Raw genomic sequence first — 26,043 nt, forward strand, 5'->3', positions numbered from 1 at the left:
GAAACAACTTATGACTCCAGGAGATGAAATTTAATAAAAACATAACATTTTTATGTAAATACAACCAAGTAAGCACATATGCAAATCACACTTCCCTAGTGGTGAACTATATGATAATCTCATTGAAATGGTGACACTGGCCCAGCCAAGTGGCTCTCTTGTCGATGTAGTAACTTATTAAACAACTAGCCACAAAACATGCCCAATATGGTGGTGTAATAATTGGTTAGCATCTGCCCACCAGACATACCGATCGTAGTGGGGTAATGAACTATAGTTGCAACTATTACAGAATTTGCCTACCGATATTACACCATTGGTAGTGTAACAAAAATTCATAACCGATATCACCTACTGAGTCAATCGTGCTCATATCAAAAATTCATAACCGATATCACCTACTGAGTCAATCTTGCTTATATCACGTATATTTAATACATATAAAATATATGGAAGTTGACTCTAGGACTGTTGCCTCAATACACCTCTTCAAAATTCATGAATTGCAACTCTGTACATGTAACATATAAAACTTTCAAATATCATATAAGTACACATGATCAATACTTAAATATCCTTAAAAATGTTTAGATGTCATATGGAATCTAGTAGGATTATGGATGATGTACTAAAGATATTTTACCGCCCTAGCGTATAGCTTGAATAAGAGAACATATATTTCTATTTCTATTTCTATATAATCCTCTCACATTTAGAATCTTCATATATACATATATATGCTACCCATAAGGGGCTTCCTTTACACATGCCGACAATTAAACAATTTGAATTCCATTATTAACTTATCATGTCGATAATTATAAATATTTCTTGATTCATTGGCATTAATCACATGGAAATATGGAACTTATATACGTAACTATTTCTTAATGAAAATATATGTAGAACCAGCTCATAGTGTTCATAATTTTTGATCTCCAAACTAAATTTACAAGAATGACAATAATTATATATCTATAGTCATTTGCTTCTCATTCATATATTATAAACCTATAAACAACTATAGACAATCACCATGTCTTTCAAAAATTCTAAAAGAACCGTACCATACCTCAAATTAATTTTTAAACATAGGAATACTAGTTCTATTAATAACATAGATTCATGCTTGAAAATAAAGGAAAGGGGCATATTGACATACCTTATTTTGATTCCTTTAATGTACTATATCAGTTGAATTATCCCTTGATCCTTCAGTATAAAACAACAGTCGAAGAAAATTAGATGTTAAATAGTGATACAACACATACAAGTCATGTCATCCATTCAACAAACACATGATGATCATAAACACAAAAGCCATTCAAATCAATCGGTGTTGTCAATCCTTCGCATTTCAAGAAGAAATACACTAACTCAAATGACTACAATAAAATAATTAGAAGCTACAAGCTCACTCCACACACCCCATCCTTTCCAAATCTATTAATAAAAATTGATGAAACTTTGACTCACGCCTTTCTATCGCTGTCCCGTGAGTCCTACCCATAGAATATACCTAGAACATCATAAACATCACATACATGAGAGTAGGGAACTTTTCATACCTTAATTGGATAAAATGCAGTCCGTTAACCTCACATTAACCAAGTTGAATGTATTTTCATTCAATCCAAAAACATGCTTAAGTGATTTCTAAGCATTGTTGAAGAACAACACTTGATTCTTGGTTGATTTCTCAACTAGGAATTTTGGAGAGGAGAAGGCTTGAAGTAATATCTAGGAGGAGCTTCTAAAATCAGGTTAGGATAAGTATCTAATGTATTAAACTCATTCATACCTATTTTAAAACAGTTAGACCAACATAACATATGCTGGTAACGTGCCTAGCACGGCCAATTTGGGCCTCTGCACAATTCATAGCAAAACACAAGTAACCTTTTACTTCAAAGTTGTATTATGGGTGTATTTTATTTGTTGTAAACTAGACTCAAATATCTTTAAGTTTTATATGGAATAAACCTTATAACTCCTTATATACTTGGAGATATGCCCATCCCAAGTCAGACTATATATGAGGTCATATAAAATAATTTGTTGTAATGTGACCTTCAACTTGTACTATTGTTCAAAGATTTTCTTGAGCCTTTAACTTTGGTATAACACTTATTATGAAATAGTATAACTAATACTCCATAAAATCACCCATTAAGATGTTATTCTCCCATATAATTTTTGGTATGTACGACTTTAGCTTTGTGTGTTAGTCACCTTAAAATATATGAGGTTTTACATCCTCCCCTCCTTAGAAACATTCGTCCTCGCATAAACACAATTCTAAATTTCATAACATTAACTTAAGATAATTGTTAATCAAGTACATACCATCATATTATATCGGTGTTGGAAAGAGGTGAGGATACTTCAGCCACATTTCTTCCTCTGCTTCCCAAGTCACCTTCTCAATATTATTACTCCAACATAACACTTTAACTAAGGAAACTTATCTAGGCTTAAGTTTTCTGACCTGACAATTAAGAATATAAATTAGGACCTTCGTATAGGTCATTTCCAATAAAATTTGATCCTTATCAAGTAGCATATTACGTGTTGGATCTCCTATGAAGTTACATAACCTTGATACATGAAAGACGGGATGAACTACATCTAAGTTTGTAGGTCACTCCAACTCATAGGCCACCTTGCCTATCTTGTGAATAACTCTATCAGGTCCAATGTTTCTTGGGGTTATCTTGTCCTTCATAGGCTATACTTTTAGAAACACCTAATCAGTAAATTCTAAAATCTAGTGCTCAACAGCGCACATTGGCATAAAACTTTTATCGGCTCTTGTTGTATGAAGCCTATTTCTAATAATCTTTACATTATCAATATCTTGCTACACTAAATTTGACCTTAATAACTTTTTCTCACTTAGTTCAAACCAACCTACTGATGATCGACATTTCCACCCATATAAAACTTCAATATGAGCCATTTGAATACTCGTATGGTAGCTATTACTGTATCCAAAATCCATCAAAGGTACATGATCATCCCAACTTTCTTTAAAGTCTAATACATAGGCACATAACATATCTTTAAATGTCTGAATAGTGCATTCAACTTGTACATCGATCTGAGGATGGAATGTAGTACTTAGGCTCACTTGGGTACCTAGATCTTTCTGGAAATATTTCCAGAAGTTTGCTATAAACTGCGCATCTCTATTTGAAATAATGCAAAATGGGATTCCATGTAGGTTAACTATCTCATGTATATAAAGTTTGGCATAATCTTTGACAACATAAGTATTCCTTACCGGCAAGAAGTGAGCTTATTTTGTCAACCTATCCATAATCACCCAAATAGAATCATACTTCTTATTCTATTAAGGCAAACCTGTAATAAAATATATCTTAATTACCTACCATTTGAAAGATGAAATTTCTATATTTTTAGTTAGGACTCCAGGGCTTTGGTGGTTGACCTTCACCTGCTAACAATTAAGACATAGATCTACAAAATTTTTAATATCTCTTTTTATGCTATTCAACTAGTATAACTACCTCGGGTCACGATACATGTTTGTGGAACCTGGATATACTGAATATCGTGTAAGACTTTAGAGTTGAAATAGCTTAAAAATTAAGGTTAAAAGAAGTTTCCAAGAAAATCTCAGCATTTGGCTTTAGATGATCCTTTACGAGATGCTTGATGGCCTATAGGTCTCTCCATATCTCATGAACAGTTTCTATGAAGATCACTAGTTGAACGGGAAAAGCTGGAGAAGGGACCACGATAGCTTCATAGCCCATGGTGTTAACCATGACCCGTGGTGTGATCCGTGAAGCCCAACTCCCCTTGACCCTGATCATGGTGCCTACCATGGGAAGGAATCACGAGTCATGGTAGACACTATTTGCGGTGGTGACTTTCGTTAAGGTCACTTATTAGAAATTCTATTTCCCTAAAATTCAAGTCCATCAGCACAACCATGACTAAGGCCCATATTGGCCATCACAGATAGTTGTGGATGCTTGTCGAGGTGCCCAAATCCAGTATAAGCTGGGGTTGTTTTGATCATTTCCTATGTTTTAATTATTGAACATGGATGGTTTTAGGGATTTTATTCTAACCAATCAACAATCCTAAGGTTTCCTAACCCTCTCATTCTTACCCTAACACTCTAAAATAAACTCTTCTCTCAAAAAGTATGCTCTCCAACTCTCATTCTTCCTCAAGTAAACTTGAATGATTCGTTCGAGGTCAAGAAATAATTCTTTGCAATTTAGGGCTTTGAAATTTCAATATATATGGGAATTCATCCTCGGGCTCTTTCACCCATGGAATCCCAAAGTCTTCTTCTCAAATCTCTTATGATTTCTTCTTCTAAAATCTCTAATTTTATGTTGTAGCATTGGGTCTTGTTATTCATGATATATCTTTTGATTAATGATCAACTTATTCATAATTCACATTATATTGCATGATTTCAAGAATAATTTCAAAGACCTATTTTATATGTTAGTTTTATGCATGATTTATCAGTTATGATCATGATTTTTCAAGTTATTTCAATAAAAGCTTTATGAATGATGTCCAAGATGCTATAATAAAAAGAAGGTATGGGATAATAAGGACAATTCTATCACTATCATGTTAAAAAAGGTAATAAGGACAATTCTCGCCAACTCATGGATTCTTTATGAATCAAGCAAGTGAATAAGCTATTCATACAATTTTACTATGATCAAGTTGATAAATGAGCTATTATTATGCTATCTTTATAAAGATGGATTGATATCTATTATTATCTTTTCAGATAATTTTAATGACTATGTTCTCATGAAAGTTCTATTGGTATAACGACTTAGCATCGAGGGGACTTTAAGGTAGGGTTCGTCCTAGTAGCCATCATAGCTACGCAAGGATATTCTAGTAACAATCTTTAGTCCCTAACTATGTTGCCTACATAGGATTAAAGATGGAAATATGGTGAAGCTAGTGGATCCACATGTAGAACAATTAAAGATGAGTACCATGATGAAGTATACCCTGGCAAGGTAGCCCTCGGTTAAGGTCCTATCTTACACCAATTAAACAAAACTTATGAGTTCTTATGATGATGATTTTTTTATGCATTGACTAATAAGTTATGTGTTTTAATGTTTTTATGGATTTACTCATGTTTAAGATATTAGTCTTCCATCCCCTGTTTTATATTGATTATATCCTATGTTTGTTGTTTATGTGTACTTCTAATATACTTAGTTCATTCCTGTATTAACGCATAATTTTGTCCTACACTATATGATAATGTAAGGACGGACTATCATTGCGCACCTCCTATTCGTGAGTAGAGTTAAGCCTAGACTAGCACTTATGGTGATTAGTCATGCTTTGAGGAGAAAACACTTTGTTTTTATTTATTTTAATTGACTAGTTCATCCTCTTATGTTTCCATGGGTGAGCTAGAATCTAGTCTTATGCCCCCATCTAGTTAGTAGAGGCATGTTGGATGTTTAGAGTCAAAGTTGTATTTTATTATATATTTTGAGACTATGATTCTGTGTCTATAATTTATCTTGATATTTACCTTATGTATACTCTTGAATGATATTTTAAGAAGCTTGGTTAGAGTCTTCCAGGATTCTAATTGTCGTGTTGTGCCTAGGTCTTAGCTTGGGTCATGAAAAACTTGGTATAAGAGAACAAGGTTCAAGTTTCCTAGGGAGTCTAATATTCCATGTCGAGTAGAGTCTTCTTCACCAGTGTTAAGCATGTCACATCTATGAATAAGAGGATATGAGGCATTTTAGGAAAAACATCACTTCTTTCATGATCTCATTGTGCTATAGAGTTGTACTCTAAGGATTCCTTTTATAACGCTTTATCTTTGCGATTACAGAACCATGCCTCCAAAAAGATACCCCGTCCAAATTAATGTTAAAGAGGAGCAACAAGATCTTAATGTTCTTTTGAATGAACATGTCTCAGTTAGAGTTTTGAACCGCTTTCCAAGTTCTTTATTAAGCCATGGCGGCTCAAGTGAACTATGAGGTGGTAGATCTCATGAACCCAAATGTGGGTATAATGGCTAACCAAGTTCTTGATTTCACCCAAGTGAACCCTCCCGAGTTTCATGGATCTAAAGTGGATGAGGATCCACAAGAGTTCATAGAGGGTATTGGTAGGATAGTTGATATCATAGGTGTTAGCCCGGCTGAAAAAGCAGACTTTGTGGTGTATTAACTCAAAGGGGGTTCCATAAGTGTGGTATGAACAATGGAAAGGGTAGAGAAGTGTAGGAGATGGTCTTGTTGTGTCACGATCTGACCTAGGGCCTGGTCGTAACATGGAGATTGAAACCCCGAAGGACTCCAACCAAGCCTCTTGTATATATCATAAGCATTCATAAGGTAAAATATAAAGAGGAAACATCATAAGAGAGTATAAACCATGAATAGTAAATGAATAATGTCACATGAAAACATAGACTTGAAATATTTGTCCAACTATATGTCTCTACTCATGAATATGGGCGGGGGATAATACATATCCCTAGTTCACCCTCAATATGAAATATAACAAAACTCTTTGGAAATAGTAACTAACTCAACAACTAGTCCCCGATAAATAAAGACTCACAACAATGCCACTGAATAGGGAAGCTTAATTAGCCATGTAGATGAGTATGATCTTCAACCTCAACCCCTACATTATGAGACAATGTAGGAAAAAGTATACATTAGTATGTTGAAATGTACTAAGTATGAGGGAGTGACATGCAACATAAATCATGGAATGCAAAGGTCAAGTAAAACACATGATAAGATGGAATAAGTAAAGTCATGAGAAAATTATATTGACCAAAGCATTTAAAAGTATAAATTCAAGATCATAATGTACTTAAGAGACCATACATATGTGGGATAGGAACCATAACCGATAATAAGACCATGCGAGCTATAACATGGAATCTCATTGTCTCCTCATACAATGAAGAAAAGGGGAATCTACTTATAAAGGTAGACTCTATCCCACTAGGCAGGTCATACATATGCTATATATGGATCCAATAGCTAAGCCATGAAGGCAACCTATGGTGGCACGCTGTATATGGGACATGAAACTTCTAATAAGGCTTTTGGTAGGCCCATCACCTCACGTCCATTCGGTTGTAATTCAAATCTCATGGAATACATGCATAGCATAGAAATCATAATTACATATATCATAGTCATGATCATAGATTTGAAATTATAGATTAGCTCATTTTCATAATATAGTTGTAATGTGAGAATTGTCCTTTCATCATTACAATCATATTTGCATATTTCATATCGTTAGATCTTAGGTCACCGGCCCTAAGTCATCCTTTAGGCCTTAGGTCACCACATAGGGCCCTAAGTCACCTTACTTCATAACTTGCATGAAATTCATACCTTGAACTTAGAATAAAACTCAATTGCATAATGAATTGACTTTGAAAATCATGTAATTCACTTGAAAGAAAGCATGATCATAAAATTTATATCACGACATTCATAATTCATATAGATAATATCCTTTGGAAGTATAACTCAAAGTACTCATAATTTATATCATGAACCCTAGAGATCAAAATAGGAGAATTCATGGAAAAACTCTTCAATTCAATGCAATAACCATCAATTTATATCACAATAGACTCATGATCATATTTTGAATCATAATTCATGAAATAGGAATATAGATCATAAAACCCATAAAATACCATACTTTAATTTGATAGAAAACCTTAAAAAATTGATTGGACTTCATGGATGAAAGAATCCATGAATCAATACGCACATACCTTAAGTGAAAACACCAAATAATTTGGAAGAACTTGAGAGTTTTGATGGAGAGCTTGAGTGAATTTACTTGAAGTCTTCAATGGAGTCCTTGAGAGTCTTTTGTAGAGAGAGAAATATTTGAGTAGGTGAATTGTAGGAGAATGAATAGAATTAGAGGTATAGGTCAATTTATAGAGTTGCATTAGGTCCTAAACAAGTATAGCTGCATTAGCTAAATTAGGGAAAAGTCTAAAAATCCCTTATTAAAAATCCAACTCGTCCATTAAATCCTTGCCATATCACAGACCTTTCTATTTTGTGTAGTTTCTTTGAAAATCTATATTCCGATATACGGGTCCTAAAATTCCATCGAGAACTTTTTCCGCCAGTTTTCACCCCCTGATCGATATTTCGAACTCGAATTTTCTAAAAAGATTAAGGATAATGCATTACATGAGCGGCCTATTCCCAAGGCATTCTTAAGGCACTTGTGCATTTTGAGGAACGTTACAATATCTCCTCTTTGGGAACATTCATCCTCGAATGGGATTCAACTAATATAGGAAAGACATGGAAAAAGGATTTAGAAACCCAACATGGTCATGAGGATACTTTGAAAAATATGCATATAATATGTAAACTTCATACTTAACATAAGACATAGTCCTTGAGAGAAATCATTTTGATGAATCATGCATGCATATGAATGATATATGGAACTGAAGCGTAGAAGTTTAATCAATTTGATCATGGGCAACTTAGTACCTTTAGGCTTGAGTGAAAGTAAAGAGATAAGGATATCTCTTCATCATGTCTGATTCTGCTTCCCATGTAGCATTCTCTACTTGTTGATTCCTCCACAACACTTTGACAGATGCAACGTCTTTATTTTTTAGCCTCTTCACTTGCCAGTCTAAAATCTCAATTGGGACCTCATACTAAGTCAAATTCTATTTAATACTCACGTTCTCCCTTGGTACAATAGAATTTGGATCACCCACAAACTTTCTCAACATCGACACATGAAATACCGGATGAACCAAAGTCAACTCAAGTGGAAAGTCTAACTCATATTCTACCTTGCCAATGCTCTTCAATATCCTATAAGGTCTTATATATCTAGGGACTAACTTCCCATTCTTAAAAAACTGCATTACCCCTTTTATAGGTGACATCTTCAAATACACCGTATCATCCACATCAAATTAAAGCTCTCTCCTCCTAGTGTCCAAATAGGACTTTTGATGACTTTGAGCCATTTTCAATCTTTCTCTTATGAGCCTTACTTTATCCATTGCATCAATTACCAAATCTAGAACAATCAACGCCATCTCACCTACTTTAAACTACCCCACTGGAGACCTACATCTTCTCTCGTACAATGATTCAAAATGAGCCATTTGGATGCTAGAGTAATAACTATTATTGTAGGCGAACTCAATCAATGGGAAATGGTCATCCTAAATTCCTCCAAGGTTAATAAAACATGCCTTAATATATTATCTATGGTTTGAATTGTTCTCTCGGCTTGTCCATTGGTTTGAGGATGAAAAGCAGTACTTAGCTTAACTTTAGTGCCAAGACCTTTCTGAAATGACTTCTAAAAATGTGAACTAAATTAAGTATCTCTATCCGATATAATTTATAAAAGAACACCATGAGGTTTCACAAGTTCACGAATGTACAACTTAGCATAATATTCAGCACCATAAGAAGTTTTGACTAGTAGAAAATATGCCAATTTGTTCATTCGGTCCAGAATGAGACAAATAGAATCATGTTGTCTTCTAGTACGAGGCAAACCCGTGACAAAGTCCATATTCACATCTTCCCACTTCTATGTAGGAATTTCGATTTCTTGAGCTAGACCTCCTGACCTTTGATGTTCAACTTCACTTGTTGACAATTAGGACACTTAGCTATGAACTCTGCTATGTCCTTCTTCATTCCATTCCACCAATACAGTCAAGAAGTCACAAACCCTTAGACCATCATGTCTATCTACATAATCAACTCTTAGCCCATACCTGCGAGCTTGCCCTGCCATTAATCTGGTTAGTAACTGAACTGCATCTCTCATGGCCCTATCCTCCGCCCCTAGTTGGGGAGAGGGAGGTTCTGGTATTGGGGCCTCAGGAGTTGGTGGTGGAGTAGATATCACTAACTGAAGTATAATCTCGGGCATGGACTAAGCATGGGCCCTAGTAACTCTCTAAGTCTGAAAAGTCTTTCCTGCTACTGATTTGCCCTTCTGGGCAGCTATCACTTTCTTTAGAGGCATAACTGTAAACATAATAATCTGTTCGGGGGGATTATCTTGAAAATATAGCTTTACCACATGATATAGAATAAGAAAGAAAGATAACATCCTAAATGTCCTGTAGCCTCTTATGTATAGATATGGTGCATAACACATCGATAAACAAGAATCTACTAGACACAGCCTAGAGACACTCCGAAGATGAACTGCTCTAATACCACTTTTGTCATGATCTAACCCCATAGGCCATGACTAGTAAACAAAACGGACGCTCTTGTACACACTTGTTATCTATAGTCAATCCGCAACTAGATATGATATAAAACTTATACGGATGGAACGCTGACTCAAAACTATCATATATATATATATATATTAAAGCCACTTGTCTCCTGAGGAATCACAACCATCAAAAGATAACATAGTATGTACGCCGATAAGGCTTCCACTACGAATGGGAACGTTCTAAAATATTAGTCATATAGACACAACTGAACACATATACACATAACCGACACATATGTCTACACACCTCTAGGAGTATCAACAGTATCATATGGTGGGACAGGGACCTATTGTACCCCTGAATAAACATATATGTACATTAAAAGGATTTGTACCAAAAGTCTAAGCTCTGGGACTATGGAGCACTCCAAGACAGCTGAATAAAACTCCTAATGTCACGACTCCACCCTGTAGTTCATTATGGGTTTCCAAGATGGACACTCGCGTATACCCCTAATAACTATAAGTAAATCTACCGCATGATCGCGTATTAGCCCAACCTGTCTCCTGATAGGCCATAAATTATCATTTAGGCAGCATAATACCTAAGCCAACGAGGTTATATAGCATGTCGGGTCATCCCATTATATACATACACGCGAGCTGACAAGGCTTCCATAATAGAGGGAACATCCTAAACATAAATCATACAGACATGATTGAGCACATATATATACACAACCCACTCCTATATCTACAGACCTCTAAGAGTAATGACGATGACATATGGAGATATAAGACCCCCGCCGTACCTTTGAATAAATGAAAGCAAATATATACACCAAGGATCAGTACCAAAAACTAGGCTCTGATACAATGGAGCTTCTTCCAAATTGGCTTAGCGGAATCCTAAGTTGGTGGACTTCCAAAACCTGTCTCTGTACCTGCGGGCATGAAATGTAGCCTCCCCGAAAAAAGAGGGTTAGTATGACATATGTATCGAGTTTGTAAGCATAAAATATTATAAAGAAATTATTGTTGAAATAGGGATGTAGGGGGCAATTATAACATTTAGCCGTTTACCGTACCTGCATCTTATAAAATAAAGTCATACATACTATCATCACATACTGTAACCATTCCATTCAGGGACTTGGTGTAACAACTACATCATTCTGTCATCAGAAGAACATATGTACCATTAGCGCTGTGGAACGTACATCCCGATTCATGTATATATCAAGTACACATCGAGGAACGATGGCTCGATCCACATATCATATAATAATGTTGAGGAACGATGGCTCAATCTGTATCTCATATAATAATACCGAGGTACGACGGCCCGATCTATATATCATATAATAATGTTGAGGGATGACTGACCGATCCATATATCATAAACTAATGCCGAGGAACGATGGCCCGATCCATATATTATAACATATATTATAGCCGGACCAAGACTCGGTGAAAGATGTATTACCATATGCATGAGAAAAGTAGCGCATAACTATATGCAACTAAATTATCATCCGAGGATCAACAGATTAATCAAGTGAACCATCACTTAAAGATCAGGGTAGTAATCATCTTAAGTACCCTCTAACCATCAGTAAGAATCATATCAAGTAAAGTCTCAGGCATTAGAGGCATATATCAAGGTGATGCTATATAGTTTATGCAATCAGAGACTTTTACCCTTGTAGAGCCTTTAGGAAGAGGAGATTATATCTCCACCTACTAGTCAATGCATAGGATACTCGAGAGTAGTAGTTTAACTACTTTAAAACCCTTAGTATTCAAAAATGAGTAAGAGTCACGAGTTATACTCGGAGATTATGAAGGGAATTACCTCCTAATTCATGATATATATCATTCTACTTATACTTAAGACATTCCAACAAGAAGAAGAAATAGGCTCTACGTATACTACCTTTCCTCACATAGAAGACTTACAAGGCGATAAACCAACTATTGCAAGAGTTCTAATCAATAGGAAGTGAAAAAGAGTCTTAAAACATACTCAGAGCTTTAATAATGGAACAACTCCCAATTTCACATATATAATACTTACATCTAAGACATGCCAAAAGAAAAGAAAGGGTAGCTTCACATACCTCTTATCGATTGCTTTTAGCCCGGCTTATTTCGTCGTCCTTTGAACCTATTTAACACGAAGGTAATACTAATATTAATATCCTTTAACTTTCTAGATTCTAAATCCACAACCAAACACCCATAGGAATCAATTCCTTATTCGCCTATCTCGACTAGTCTATTAGTTAGTTAAGAAGTTAACGAAATTCGGGCATCATCTCCTTTATAACTCGCCCTATCCGAAGTTCCAATTACATATTGAATTTGTACATCCAACCAACCACAACAATCAGAATCCAGTACACAATTATATCCCTTCAACATTACACAAAACAAGTCCCAAACAGCCCGCTCAAAACTATGACTCCAAAATATGGTTTTCAATCTTTATCTCACAAAATCTTAACCACACCAAAATGGAGTATCATATGTCTTCAACCAGCAGAATATATAGCCCTTTTTATACACGTTCCATCCCTACAACATAGATAAATCACCTCCAAACACGACACCACATTGACAACAACACTAGCCAAACTTTAACCCACTAAAATAGCTTCAAAACAACCCCTACACGGACTACAACATCCTTCATATGTAACGTGCATATTTTCACGTTTCCAATACATATTTATATAGCCATAACATGCTTAAACCCTTAAAAACATGGGAGAAGAGAATCAAGCCATATCTTAATAAACTAGCTTCCAAAACTTGCCAAAAGGTGTAGGTTTATGTCGAACCTCCCCCTACCCCAAATATTCATCTATGCTATTAAGCACCATTGTTTAACCAAGAAATACCTTAGATAATTAATTCACGGAGCAAAAGTCGAGGGCTTACCTTAAATTTGGCCAAGCCGTGGCTGCCTTTCTTTTTATCTCATGTTTTCTCTCAATTGCTTAAGGCTAAGATGTTGAAAATGATATACACTCCAGCATATAACACATGTATACACCTCCTTAGGAGGTTACATGTGTCATCCCCTAAGGATGACATGTGTCCAGCCTTTATTGGGCTACCATGTCCATGCAATGCATCCTAGGATGCCACATGGCAGGGAGGGCCCAGCCCCAAGTAGGTGGGTCACCTACTTGACCCTAAGTAGGTGAATCACCTGCTTCCATGTGTCACTCCCTCATGCTGCCACATATCATCTTCTTAGGCATCTACGTGTCATCCTCCTTTTCGTAGGTTCGTAATATCGTCTTACTTTAAGAACCTGTGTAATCTTTGCTACATAAGATCGACGTGTACTCAAGTAGCTTAGGTATGTAAGACATCCAAGTTGGTAGCTTACAAGAGTAGGTTGAGTACCACGACTCCTTATTTTTCCTCTAACTCCTTCCAAAGCCTTCTAGACCTATTTCCAACCGTCACTACTCACATAGAACTTCATAGATAACCTGCATCACATGGAAATCATTTAAAAAAATATGCTTCAATGCATAACTCCTTCCCCCCTTTAGAACATTTGTCCTCGAATGTTAATTATCATAAGGTCCAAAAAGGATTTCAAGAATTCTCTATAATGGTTGTCATGTACAAGCCTTTCTCCACAACTTGTTGAACCATTTATGGGCCTATTAGTTGTGTTTTACCAATATCCACCCAATGAATGGGAGACGTGTATTTTCTTTCATTCAAAGCCTCGTACATGGCCATGTAGATACTAGAATGATAGTTATTATCATAGGTAATCTTGATAGGTAGTAGACAATTGTCCTAGCTACCTTTGAAGTCAACCGTATAGGTCCAAAACATATTATCTAGTATTTATATAGCAAGCTTTGTTTGTGCATCGGCCTGAGGGTAACATGGGGTACAAAGACCTATTTTTCTTCCTAATCTCCTCGTGGACTGATCTTCAATAGTTACCTGTAACTTGGGCTTCTTCATTTGAGACAATAGCTATGGGATCTCTACACAGCCTCACTATCCTCTTGATCTATAACTTCACATAGTCTCGGCTGAACAGGTAATCCTTGATTGATGGAATATGGGCTAAAGTTGGTAATCGACGGATAATATTTCATATAGAATCATCAGTCCATGGAGGGCAAAGTGAGTCTTGTAACTAAGATCATATTGTGGAATCTTCGACCTTGTGTATTAATTCTTGCCTCCTTTAGAAGACATCAACTGGTACCCCTACCCTTTTGGTTTTGCTTTTTGCCCCACAGAGTTGGATACTAAGTGGTGCTGAAGTTTCCTCATACACCGACCTTTATAGCCGCTCTGTGTTTTGTCTATTATTAATTGGTATAATATTGAAGGGCTTTGGCATACAAGTGCTCTATCTATTAGTAACCAGCTACTCCTGTAGTCAATAATGCAGGCCCACAATATACTTTCTAGTGTCTGGATAGTACGCTCGGCCTGTCCATTAGTCTTGTTATACCCCATATTTTTGTACCTTGGTTCTTAAGCTTCTTAAGTTTCTTGAAAGGATCTTAAGCTTCTTAAAGCTTCTTAAGCTTCTTAGAAGTCACCATATGAGCCGGATAATCTATAACGCCATCAAATAACTCCAAGGAAGGAAGAATGAGATGCCCTATAATAGAGAAGATTAGAAATAGGGTTGTAAGAATTCAGAAGAAGTTGGAGACCAAATAATGAGTCGTAGGACTCGACTTACTTACGTAAGCTACCAAATTAGAAACCTTACATAGTTAAGCTTCTTGAGTACATACTAAGCTTACGTAGCAAGGATTATATAAGTTCATAAAGTAAGACTAGATTATGAACCCACGAGGGAAAAAAAGAAGAGGACACATGGTAGTATGAGAGGATTCCACATGGCAGCAACTAGAAATTCCACATGGAAGTAACTGGAGCAAGAGGTGTACCCCCCACATACCACGTGGTAGCTCATGGTTGGAGGAGATGGTGCATTGGCCCAATGAGGGCTTGACACGTATCACTGCTTAGGGGTTGACACGTGTCACCTCCTAAGGTGGACTATATATATTTGTTTTATGAGTCATTCTTATCAAAAAAATCATTCTTATCTCCAAAATTCTTGAAAATTCTAGAGAAAAAAAAAGAGAAGGAACCCTAGAGCTAGAGAGAAAATAGTGGCAGCCAAGAGGGGAAAAAAGGTAAGTTTTCCTATCTAGTTCTGTGAATTAATTATCTAGGTTATGCCATGATGGTGTGAAGGGGTTAGTAATGTAAATTTATGGTATGGATCAGCACCAAAAGGTTAACAAACAACCACAAAGTTTTAGCCGTGCTAAAAGACCTTCCGAGGCGAGTTTTGGCAAGTCTTGGCGAGTTTCAGGCAAGGTAAGATTTTTCCTTTCAAACTAGAGTTTTTGATGTGGTTATAAGGTATATTACATGTCTTAAATAAGGTTGTAAGTGGAAAAATTACACAAGGATACTTGATGTTAGAAATAAACTAAATTGAAGTCGTTATAGTTAAATCAAAGTCGAGTAGTGTGTTGTTATTGTGGTGTTGCGGTTGCAGCTCGTTTGGTTGTGTGTTTCAGGTTTTGGGTTCTTCTAGTTTCATCCACACAACCCTCCATTTCGTATTGTTAAAGGTTTTTCGAATTAAAGGTTAAAAACTCTATTTTGGTATTGTAGTTTTGAGCTAGTTGTTTGGGGTTGTATTAAGAAATATTGAAGCAATTTGATTGTATATATAGCTTCTGGTTTTTATTGGTAATATGCCTGCTAAGATTAACAGTTAGATAGGGTAAGTTATATGGGAGATGCTGCCTGATTTCCGGCAACTTCAGAACTAGTAATAAACTAGTCGAGGAAAGTGGATAAGGAAACGATTCCAATGGATACTTGGTTATGGAGTTGGAAAATGGAAAGAGAAAGGTTATTAAACTTAGTATTACTTTCATGTTAAATAGGTACAAGAGACGAGTGGTTAAGAGTAATCCATAAGAGGTATGTGAAGCTACCTTCTTTCTTTTGGCATGTTTTTGACATAAGTATGTAAAGATACCCTTCTTTCCTTTTGACATGTCTCGACATAAGTATATGATGATATATTTATCTGATGACTCCATGAGGGAAAGTAGAGAGTATATAAAGCCTATACTTTCTCTTCTTTTGGCATGATCTTTATGAAACAAATTGATGAAGTGTCTACGATTCCAAGGAAATTCCTCTTTTAAAAGCCACTAGGATAGCCAACTTCTTGAATCCCAAAAGATATTTGATGATGACTTGATACAGAAATATGATTCCAAAAGTTTCATTTTTACCTAATACATAGTGGCAATCAAAAGGTACTTGATATGACTCTTGTCTTGGTTTTTGAATGATAGCACATTTTGAGTATTCCAACGAGTCTCAAATACAATCTAAAATGCATATGGTTACTCACTACTCTACTCATGTATATGGTAACCCTTCTATCACCGAGTCCCTCACTAAAGGGCCAGGTACACTATATGAGAACATGATAGTGCAATGACATGAATAGCTCATCGAGTCCCTCACTAGAGGGTCGGGTACATATGTATATATAATATATAGATTGGGCTGAATGTTCCTCTGTATTACTATATAATATAATATATGGATCAGGCCAAACGTTCCTCGGCATTAGTGTATAATATATAAATCGGGACAAATGTTCCTCGGTATTATTATATAATATATGGATCAGGCCGAACGTTCCTCAACATTATTATAAGATATCTGGATTGGGCTGAATGATCCTCGGTATTACTATATAGTATATGGATCAGGACGTACGTTCCTCGGAAATATTATATAAGATAGCTATCACGACCCAACTCTATAGGTCATGACTGGAGCCCGAGTTGGGCACTCATACATACCATTAGCCCCACTTAGAGTGTTAGCGGAATAAACAAAAGTAAAAATCAAAAAGGGGACGCTAGAGAGCGCATAAAAACAGATATAGAACAAGAGGGTCGTTAACACAAAGCCCAAAGCATATATACATAACCCACATCACAAGTCTACAGAACTCTACAGAATGATAGCCTAGTCTTATGATGGGACAGGGCCTCGACATACCCTTAACCAATATGTACAAATGTACAATTGAAAAGTTAGTACCAAAATAGGGCTCCAAATAAAGGAGTACTGCTAACCAACAGAGTGGATGTCCTAAGCGAGCGGATCAGCAAACCGAGCATCTATACCTGCGGACATGTAACGCAACCCCCCAAAAAGAGGATCAGCATGGATAATATACCGAGTATGTAAATCATGAACTATAATAGGTAAAGCCATTACCAGAACAGAAGGTGCAAAAATGAGCAAAATATCCAAAATATCAAAATGATATTCATAACCACAGATATTGTATGCAGAAAAATATATGTCATATCTTGCCCCATTATGGGAATTGGTGAACAAATCGTGGTCTCCGCCCCATCACTGGCGCCATAGCACATCATAACTATAAAGTAGGGAATATCTCCATAACAAATCATATCATATTAGATGGTCATATAAGATCATATCATATCATATATGTACATGGCACATCATAACTCCACAAATCAAACCCATGTACAGAGTGTACCTGCCCTTTTACGTTGGGGCACGACGAACGATGCAGAGAAATACACATGATAACAAAACCTGACCTGAGCTCGGTGAAGAAAGCATTAAGGCTTCCATGAGTGGAGTAGTGAGAAACTAATTGCACTTTAATCATTTTTGAGACTCGTTGGAGTTAACAAAATGTGTTATTATTCAAAAATCAAGACAAGAGTCATATCAAGTACCTTTTGAATATCACTATGAGTTATATCCTAATAGAACTTTTGGAATCATATACACATATCTAGGCAAGATAAAATATCCTTTGGAAAATCAAGAAGTTGGCCATCCTAGCGGCTCTACAAATAGGAACTTCCTTGGAATCATATAAAAGTCATATACTTATTTCATAAAAACCATGCCAAAAAGGAAGATTCGCTTTATATACTTATGTCAAAACATGCCAAGAGTATGAATGGTTAGCTTTACATACTTATGCAAAAACCATGCAAAAAGAAGGAATGGTTAGCTTTACATACCTTTTACGGATTACTCCTAATGCGTTCGCTTCGTCATCTCTTGAACCTATTTAACATGAAAGTAATACTATGGTTAATGAACTTTCACTTTCCAATTCCAACTCTACAACTAAGTCTCCATAGAGGTCATTTCCTTATTCATTTCCATCGACTAGTTCATTACTAGTTCCTAAGTTACCGAAAATCGGGCAGCATCTCCCATATAAGTTCAACATTCCCGAGATTTCAACTCGGCCACCATGTCAACAACCATACCAACAAAAACAACCAGAAGCATATATACAAGTAAATTACTTCAACATTACTGAATACAACTCCAAACCACTAGCTCAAAACTACGATATCAAAATAGAGTTCTTAACCTTTATTTCATAATATCTTTAACCATACCAAACCGGGGGGGAGGGGGGTCATGTGGATGAAACCAGAAGAACCCAAACCCTTTTTAAAACACTTTAAATCCCTGCAACACACAACCCAACCATCAGCTGCACCCACAACACTACAATGACAACCCACTACTCGACTTCTATTTATCTATAACCACTTCAATTTAGTTTGTTTCTAACGTCAATCATCCTTATGCAATTTTTACACTTCCAAAATTATTTAAGATATTTAATATACCTCATAACAACATCATAAACTCTGATTTGAAAGGAAAGCACTTACCTTGCCCGAAACTCGTCAAACTTGTCGAAACTTGCCTCAGAAGTTCCTTTAGCATGCCTACAACTTTGTGGCTGCTTGCTAACATTTTGTTTCTGCTCCAAACCATAAATTTTCATTACTAATACCTTCATAACATCGTGTTACATCCTAGAAAATTAATTTACAGAGTAAAATTGAAGAACTCACCTTTTTTCCTTCAAAAATCGTGGCCTTTTCTCTGTACCTCTCTAGTTTCTTCTCTTCATTTATCTATTATTCTTGAGTTTTCTAGAAATGTATTGAACTTTGAGAAGTATTAAGACACATATATATAGTCCACCTAAAGGGGTGACACATGTCAACCCCTAAGTGGTGACACATGTCAAGCCCTAAGTGGTGACACATGTCAAGTCCTCATTGGGCCAACACATCACCTCCTCCAATCGGGGATTCCATGTGGCATATGAGGTCCCACCCCTTTGCTCCATCTTCTTCCATATGTCACTCTCTCATGATGCCACGTGACACTCTCTCATGCTGCCATGTGTCTCCTTTTTTCTCTCTCATAGGTTCGTAATCTCGTCTTCTTTTACAAATCTATGTAATCCTTGCTACGTAAGCTTGGTACGTACTCAAGTAGATTAAGTATGTAAAATTTCCAAGTTGGTAGCTTATGTATGTAACACATCCAAACTAATAGCTTAAATAAGTAAGTCAGGTCCTACGACCCACTACTTGGTCTCCAATTCCTTCCGGATTCCTATAACCTTATTTCCAATCTTATTACATGTATCACCCACCTTTTGGAAAGATGCCACTTACGAAACAAAAGGTATTTTTTCTTAAACCATAAATAGTCAACACCATTGCAGGTCCATAAAATACATAAAACTCGAACCAGTAGCTATTACAAAACTTTTATCTTCCTTTGTGAAAAATGACAAGCCAACATATTAATGGAGTACAGGCATGACTTGAGTTAAAAGTACACCCTAAAATAGTAAAACTAGTCATTCTCTTCAAGTTACAAGCATATAGTTTTGTTTTTACAAGCCTTCAAAATTTCATACATAAGTGCCATATGTATCATGTACAATTCCCCTAAAATAGTTACAAAAACTGGATGCATATACAGATGTAATCTTCACAAGGGCTCCAAAAATTCTACTCCAAATGGCCATCTTCATACCTCATCCCGCACATTACCTACGATAAAAAATAACTATCGCTAAGCATAAAGCTTAGTGGTGTATAAACTTTGGGCTTGGATCCACTAAATTCTTCAAATCCCTAGTTCGTCGCAGGTGGCTCAATAAGGTAAAAGTAAGACCAAGTGAACAAGTATATCAAAGTGTCGAATACAAAACTTGAAGAGTTTCAAAATCTATATCAATATTCGAAGGCTCAAGTATCAAGAAACTTATAATTCAATTCGAAAGAGTTGTCAAATAATCAATTTCACCCAATAGGTACGTCATTCCTTCACACTAAGCACAATCAATATCAAGACGAACCAATTTCCCAAAATCAAAAAGGACCGAAGCCTATATCAAGAAGAGTCATCACCCAATATCAAGAGAACTAAGAACCATGTTGAAAGTGACTTTTCACTCATAATCGAGAATGGGCGAAACTCCATCGTCAAGACGAAATGTAAATCCAAAGCCAAGAAGAGCAAGATCCGAATCGAGAGGCATGCCAATATTGATGACAAGTCACCATAACAAGAAGAACAAAGTCTCAACAAGAATGTAAAATGATCAAGCAATTCATACAAGTGGGCGATTTAGCAAAACTTTTGTAATACTTGAGATAATAATCATACCATAATACAAGAAAACGAGTAAGGAAATAACCCATCAAAATACTTCAAATTTCAGAAAAATAAAATATTCCAAGTTCAAGTTTATTCACAAACCTTGGCGTTTTAGCATACAACAGATTCTACCACAACTCGAGGAACTTAATTCCTCTATCTTTTTGATGGACCTCCTGAATCTGCATAAGCTTTCCTGAACTTATGTTCATTTCTACCAGCTTGTTCCTTTTTGATCCTTTCCTAAGTAAGAGTAGCTGAAATTAATTTACAAAAGTTTTCATATCGTAGGACCGCTACAGATTTCTTGATAGAATCATTCAAACCGTCTTCGAATCGCCTGCACTTATATTTTTCATTATTAATAATACCCCAGCATAGCGGGACAGTGTGAGAAACTTCTGCTGATATTCAGCGATAGACATACTCACTTGCTCTAAATTTAAGAACTCTTTTTTCTTTGCATCATGATAAGAAGGTGGGACATACTTCTTATGAAATTCTTTCCCAAAATCATTCCAAGTAAGAACAGGAGGTTTTGCCCTGGCTTTCAGTACACTTACCCACTAATCATAGGCATTCTTTTGTAATAGTGAGATAGCATACTTAAATTTGGCAGCGTCAGAACACTCTAACTGCTTGAACACTCTTTCAATCCATTCCAAAGAAAAAGGAGATCTTAAATTTAGAGCAAGGGAGTATTTCTATCGCTGAATATCAACAGAAGTTTCTCAGGTTGTCCCTCTATGCTGGGGGTATTATTAATAACAAAAAATATAAGTGCAGGTGATTCAAAGATGGTTTGCATGATTCTATCAAGAAATCTCACTTTAAAAACCTATGTAATCCTTGCTACTAAATCTTGACGTGTACTCAAGTACCTTTGCTATGTAAGACATTCCAAACAATAGCTTACGTACAACTTCATAGATAACGTGGATTACCTGGCAATCCTTTGGGACATTCCATTTTGTCATGGCAGCCTTATCGACTTATATGTTATTGTTTCTGTTGATTCCTTATGATGCAAATACGAGACAGGGTTACTTATAGTTAGCAGGGGTATATGCGAGTGTCTAGTCTAGGAACCCATCATGGCCTATGGGGTTAATTCGTGAAAAGTCTAGGGGTGGAATATTGTACCAAGATTCACCTATATTCCTAATCCCTTCTAGAATGATCTTCAGAAGCTAGCCATAAATTGAACTTTCCTGTTTGAGATAACAGATGTGGAAACTCCGTGAAGGATTACTATTTCCTTATCATATAATATTTCATAATCCTTAGCTAAATATATCTTCCTAACAAGAAGAAAATGGGTTGATTTTGTCAGCCTATCTACTATAACCCCTATGAACTCATACTTCCGCAACATGTGAGGTCAGCTTGTACTAAAATCCATATTAACTGCTTTTCATTTTCGAGTCAGGATTTCCATCCCTTGTAATAGGATATCAAGCTTCTAATGCTCCATTTTGTTTAAGCTACTGAACAATTTCTCTTAATTCAATTTGTAACACTCTAGGCATGTCCTACTACTCTCTTACTCAGATCTTCCTTCTAGTTCTCTTACCACACATCACATTGCAATCATATTGCTATTACCAATTTCTTTTTATCAAGTAACCACTCAGTATCATTCTTAGCATACCAATATTCAGAGGTTGAATACTGTTCTTATACCATTTGTAGAAAGTTTGTGCAATTCGAGTAATAGTCTTTCCTTCTCTTGGTATACTCTACTCTACATGTGTCATTATACTAACATGTACTTACAGTCTCTTTTGGGTCACACTTGTTTTGCTGCCTTCGTGTACCCCTAAAGTTCTTTCATATTCTATCATAGGACATATTTCTTATCCTTCCTTTTTTTGCTACTTGTACATCACAATATTAGTAGCTAGTAACTCAGCTGCCAACATCTTGACCTTTAGTTAAGTATAGCCTTGTTATCCTTTACAATATCTTTAAGTTACTTGTTATCATTCCTTTGTTGTATCTATCCTTTTTTATATGTGCCCATCTTTTGACGTCATACTATTTAAGATCCTTCCCAATTATCCTTCGCATTGTGTCAAATATCATCTTGGCTTTTATCTGTCTATTGCTGGCTTATAGATCTTTCTAGCTCATTATATCATGGGATCTCACTTAAAGTTTGAGTGTTTGCATTAACACATTGTAATGTTGCTTGGTTTCATCTTACACTTGTATTTCTCTTATCGACTTCCCCCCTTTAGGGTATATTTATGTACATAACCTTAATACAATCATGAGGTGCTTAAAATCCTTGATACACAGTACCTAATCCAGTTTGAAAAATGGTACTTGAGTAATATCCTTAATGTAGCAGTGCATTCAAAGCCACAATCCATTCATCCTAATTAGTGATTAACTCATGCTCATAACCGTTTCAAATTATCCATTCGGGAGCACTTATACTTTTATGATCCGTGTCTCTAGCTTTGTTATAATACTAGCCTTATTCCAATGGATACCACTCGTCCCCCTAATAAATTCACAACACATCAGTTGTTTTGTAAATCTACATCCCCTATACGCTAAGAATTGTACTATTTTCCATGGTGGAGTCACATATACATCATACAGGTATATTCCTTATGAGCTTTCATCCTTGTCGCGTACCCGATGCTATCTTCTAATCTCACTCACAATCATAGATACTTGGTTTTAATAGCGGTCTTGTCTTATTACCTTTTCATCATACTATACCTTCAGTTCGTAACTGGTTATTTCCCTTTGTGTACGATACTAACACAAAAGTAATTACGTCTATCTTGAGTGCTTTCTTCAGTAGTCCTTTCATTTAACATTTTTAAAACATCTTCTTGTTTACCTCTATTTGTTCTTAGCATACCAGTCATTTTTGACATTCATCTTGTCTTGTTGCTCACCTTTACTTTTGTTACCACTTGAACTTTTATTCTGAACCATCCCTATAAATCTGTATAAGTCTTTCTTATTCATTCTCTAAATCATCTGTTAGTCTCACTATTCATATCCAGATTTTTTCCATACCAATATTGACCTTCTCATTACCATTACTATCACTTCAATAATTAACTTATTCCTCGAGGTTATCCATACTCCTAGTCTAGTCAAATCCCCTTCTTATGATGGGCAAGGCATACTACAACCCTGTATCTCATTCTCCTTTATTTCTCGGAAAATTTGGGCAGAGTTTTCTCTATATTTCTGGTTATCTCAAACCTGCACGCATAAAATGCTAACAATGTCTCAAAGAGCCAACATATATATTTATATCATATCATATCACAGCCACACAGGGCTTCCAATATTAATAATAGTATAAAATGTTGGACTTACCTCGTATGTCCACTCGAACTGCACCGGTTACACTTTCGTGTCTACTTTTCCTTTCACCTTTCAACTTTACATGTCAATCGTATTTCCACGCCTTACTTGACATATCTCCTAAGTGACTTTGCTTACTTGCATGCTTTATAACTTCCAATATCGCCAGTTACTTTCTTCTATTAATGCTGTCCTTCTACTAAAATCATAGGTTAGTATGAGAAATTTCATTCCTTATGACTCGTCTCTATCGCACAATCATAGATATGAATGAGAGTAACATCCTAAATTTCCTATAGCCTCCTGTTTATAGATATAGTGCACAGCACACCGATAAACAAGACTTTACTAGACACGGTATGTAGACACTTTAAGGACGAACTGCTCTGATACCACTTCTATCACGACCCCACCCTATAGGTCATGAAAGGTGTCCAAGCTAGACACTCGCGTATACCCTTGTTAACTGTAAGTAAATTTGTCACATGATCGTGTATTAGCCTAACCTGTCTCCTAAGAGGGCATGACTTACCATTTAGGCAGCATAACACCTAAGCCGACGAGGCTATATAACATGTGGTTTCATCCCATTATATACATACACACGAGCCAACAAGGCTGCCACAACAGAAGGAATATCCTAAACATAAAACATACAGACACGATTGAGCACATATATATACACAACCCACTCCCATGTCTACAAACCTCTAAGAGTAGTGATGATAACATATGGAGGGACAAGGACCTTGCCATACCTTTGAATAAATGAAAGCACATATATACACCAAGGATCTGTACCAAAAACTAGGCTCTGATACAATAGTGCTTTTTCCAAATTGGATGAGCGGAATCCTAAGCTGGCGGACTCCCAAAAGCTGTGTCTGTACCTATGGGCATGAAATGCATCCCCTACCCCCCCCTCTTGGAAGAAGGGGGTCAGTACGACATATGTACTGAGTATATAAGCATAAAACATTATAAAGAAATTACAGTTGAAATAGGGATGAAGGGGGGTATAACATTTAGCCATCTACCGTACCTGCATCTTATAAAATGAAGTCAGACATACTATCATCACGTACTGTAATTGGCCTGTTCAGGGACTAGGTGTAACAACTACATCATTTTTTCATCCTAAAAATATATGTACCATAAGTTTTGTGGATCATACAACCTAATTCATGTATATAGCGAGTACACGCCGAGGAACGATGGATCAATCCACATATCATATAATAATGCTGAGGAACAATGGCCTGATCCGTATCTCATATAATAATGCTGAGGTACGACACCCCAATCTGTATATCATATAATAGTGCTGAGGAACGATGGACCGATCCATCTATCATATAATAATGTCGAGGTATAATAACCCTATCCATATATCATATAACAATGTCGAGGTACGATAGCTCAATCCACATATCACATAAAGTGAAGTCTCAGGCATTAGAGGCATGCATCAAGGTGATGCTATATAGTTTATGCAATCAGATACTTTTACCCTTGTAGAGCCTTTAGGAAGAGGAGCTTATATCTCCACCTACTAGTCAATGCATAGGATACTCGAGAGTAGTAGTTTAACTACTTTAAGACCCTTAGTATTCAAAAATGAGTAAGAGTCATGAGTTATACTCGGAGCTTATGAAGGAAATTACCTCCAAATTCATGTCATATTTCATTCTACTTATACTTAACATATTCCAACAAGAAGAAGAAATAGGCTCTACGTATACTACTTTTCCTCACATAGAAGACTTACAAGGTGATAAAACAACTATTGCAGGAGTTCTAATCAGTATGAAGTGAACAAGAGTCTTAACTCATACTCACAACTTTAAGAAT

Source organism: Solanum dulcamara, chromosome 3 (assembly GCF_947179165.1).
Source record: "Solanum dulcamara chromosome 3, daSolDulc1.2, whole genome shotgun sequence".
Lineage (NCBI taxonomy): Eukaryota > Viridiplantae > Streptophyta > Magnoliopsida > Solanales > Solanaceae > Solanum > Solanum dulcamara.